Raw genomic sequence first — 3,149 nt, 5'->3', positions numbered from 1 at the left:
GGGGAAAGCTGTAAGAATGATTGGTAATAACATGGAGGCATAGCAGCCTCGCTCCTCCCAGTCAATGAGTTGCATAAAGTCTTGGGGAGTTGACAGCCGGTTGAAGTTTGCATGGTACACAATATCATCGATGATGGAGTCCCCAAGTACTGCCCAATTGCCTATCCACAAGTTGTCTTGATGTCCAGGATAATGGTGAGAAAACTTGTTTTTTCTCCAGTCCTTAAGGGCATGGCTGAGCTGAGTGGAACGCTTGACGTGACATCCTTTATGTAGTTTGGTTTCACATGCTGAGGATGCCACTTGGATGGTTGCTCTGCAAGTTCCTGATGGAACATAGAGGCAGCAAGACTTGGGGTGTGAAGATCGCAGCAAGTCACAGGCTCGTGCAAATCACAGCATTTACAACATGAACAGGGTTTTGCTGACATAAGTGAGTTGCATGCACTTGCCAGACGTAACCTCAATACATACAGATGCGGTCATTACAGAAGTGTACCTCAAGGACTTTCCTCTGGCATCCAAGGCAAGGGTCATCTTTCGGAAGCCATTGGGCATTGATGAAGGCATCCAATCCAGGGTCAACATTTTCATGGTCTCCTGGGTTTCTTCTGGTCTTCTTCTTTTTGGGTGTCTTCGAATGCGGCATCATGCCAAACTGCTTCGGTCCGGTCACTGAGGTCAGTATTGACATCTAAATCTCGGTGGCCCACTTGCTCACTTGTCCACTTGCCACAGCTTCCCAACTATGATCACCTTCCCCCATCCCTGCCCATGCATCATCAATGTCTTTCTCTGCCTCATCGATCAGTGCTTCAAGATCAGCGAATGTCAAATTGTCCCATCCTTCCCACTCCACCTCTGGGTTGAGAGGTTGTTTCTCCTTGTCATTGATGCCCACAATTTCGAGTGGAGGATTGGGGCCAATATCACTAGTAGGCCATACATCGACCCTGGGCGGAAACGCTGGATCTGGACAGTGCAGTTCAAGTAAGTCGTCGTCAAATTTCTGATTTTCGGTGGTGATGGCAACATCAACTTGGCATTCTGTCCAAAGCCTTTTTCGATGCTTGTCACTTTGTCTCTGCTCAGCCGTTGCAGCATTGCTCTTCTTCTTCCAGCTCTCTGCTGACCTCAGAGCCCTCTCCTCTCGCTGGCAACAGGTTGGCTCAAAGTAGTCTTTCGGCACAAGAAGAACAATGATTGCCGAAATGTCCGGATTTCGTGCAGCTCTTCCAAACCGCTGAGTCAATGTGTTTAAGTTATCTGGTGGACCAAACTGAATCAAACAGGTCACATTTGCTAGATCATGGCCCTGTTTAATCTCATTCAGATATACAACACAAGAGATACAACAAGAATTCAAACCAGTCCCAATGCTTCTGTACTCGTAAGTCCAATGAGTTTCCCTTCCTTAAATGAGTTGACTACCTGCAACTTATGTCCATCCGACATCCTGGAGTGAACCCAAACAACTTTCTCTTGGAGGGATGTGCAAACTCGTGACCTGAGGAAGTTGGCACTCCACTTGGCATCGCTCCGGTGTAGGAGAAATAATATTCAAAGAATAAAACAATGATCTATCAGAATAGTCAACAAACAGGTGACAAGTTCAGACGTTTAACAGATCTCATGATCTTTATGAGACTGGACAGACATTAGATCATTATAAATTATCTACACCCATGTAGTATGAGATTTAATCTACTACAATCATGCCTAGAACTTGGCATAGGTGTAATATTCAAAGAATATAACCCTACAACAAGAAAATAGCACATAGACGGCAGAATAAGAAGGAACATTGGGAAAGAAATGTGAATATCAGGGGAACCAGTACAAAACTGACGGAGATATCGCTCAAACGGCGAAACACCTTATAATTCATATATATTTATTTGCTAATTCTTACAAAAAGTAATGTGACTCAAGGGAAATATATTGGCGCCCGGAAGTCTGGCGGACCGAATACCATATGATAGAGTATTCCCCGGCGCGGGCGGACAGTTTTTGATCGCATCAGAAGAGGAGAAAATGCTACAAAACCGGATCTTGTATATTTTCCCATGATTCATCAAAACTTTTTGATTTTAAGCTCAAATAAATCGGAACAAAGGAATGATTGATGATCTGGATCTCGGATCATAAGCATGAAGTGATTCAAAAGTCCGCGGATCGGTTAATTAATTGGGAAGGCTCTAGAACATTAGTAATGATGCGGCTTCACAAAAAGGGGTCAATTAGAGAACAGTCTAGAAAGTTCCTTTATAGCCGAGTCATTTCTAAAGATAACCGTTCGTAATTAAGGCGGTGTAGAGCATAGCTTCAGCGCTACAAGATCCCGCTAAGATCGGCCCAAAAGACAAAGAAATGAATTACTTATTGCTGAGTCATGTCCTAAGTCCATTATTAAGCTTACACAGCCCAACCCCCTATATCATTCTAGAACTATCTATAATACAAATGTAGCACATGTAACTAGTGCGAGGCGTGGGAGTAGAGAGGCCTCTGAAAAGCATAAAAGGCCGCCGCTTCTGCCCCCTCTCAAACCTCAGGTAGAAATAAAAGTTTAATTCTCCTCACCAGTGGTTGGTTCGTTTGCTCCAAAAGATAAAAGCAAATATTAGTTGTTAGCTAATATAAAACTAACATGTCACTCTAAGCGTGAGTTAGGGTCAGTTAAACACAGCTGAACAAAAGTGTCATAGTGAGAATTAGTGAGAATTTGGTGGAGGGACTTCTTAATTGAATAATCTCTCAGCAATATTTGGTTATCACACCACAGGAGAAAAGTGAGCGATCGTGAACCTGCTAGATAACTAGCACACACTCTAAGCGATGGAAAGAGCAGTTTGGTCACTCCTGTATTGAGTAACATTTATTGCGGAATTATTTTATTAGTAGTTTTCCTTCAGTAAATTATCAGGAAAATCACATCCTACTGAAAAGTGGTATATCTAGGTGTAATATTGACTAGAAATCATAGTAAAGTCAATATAAAATTTTATCCATAGACGATCTATACGTCAGGTGAGATCGTTGGGGGGTGTTTATTGTTGTTTAGACAGTGAACAATCATATATTTGGCAACCAAAACATGGTCAGTACGCAAATCAGCACAAACTCTAATATCGTTATTGGACGTAGGA

The sequence above is a fragment of the Cantharellus anzutake genome (genome assembly GCF_015039405.1).
Source record: "Cantharellus anzutake strain C23 chromosome Unknown EI90scaffold_175, whole genome shotgun sequence".
Classification (NCBI taxonomy): domain Eukaryota; kingdom Fungi; phylum Basidiomycota; class Agaricomycetes; order Cantharellales; family Hydnaceae; genus Cantharellus; species Cantharellus anzutake.
The sequence above is the reverse complement of the archived record's forward strand: the minus strand, read 5'-3'. Positions refer to the sequence as shown.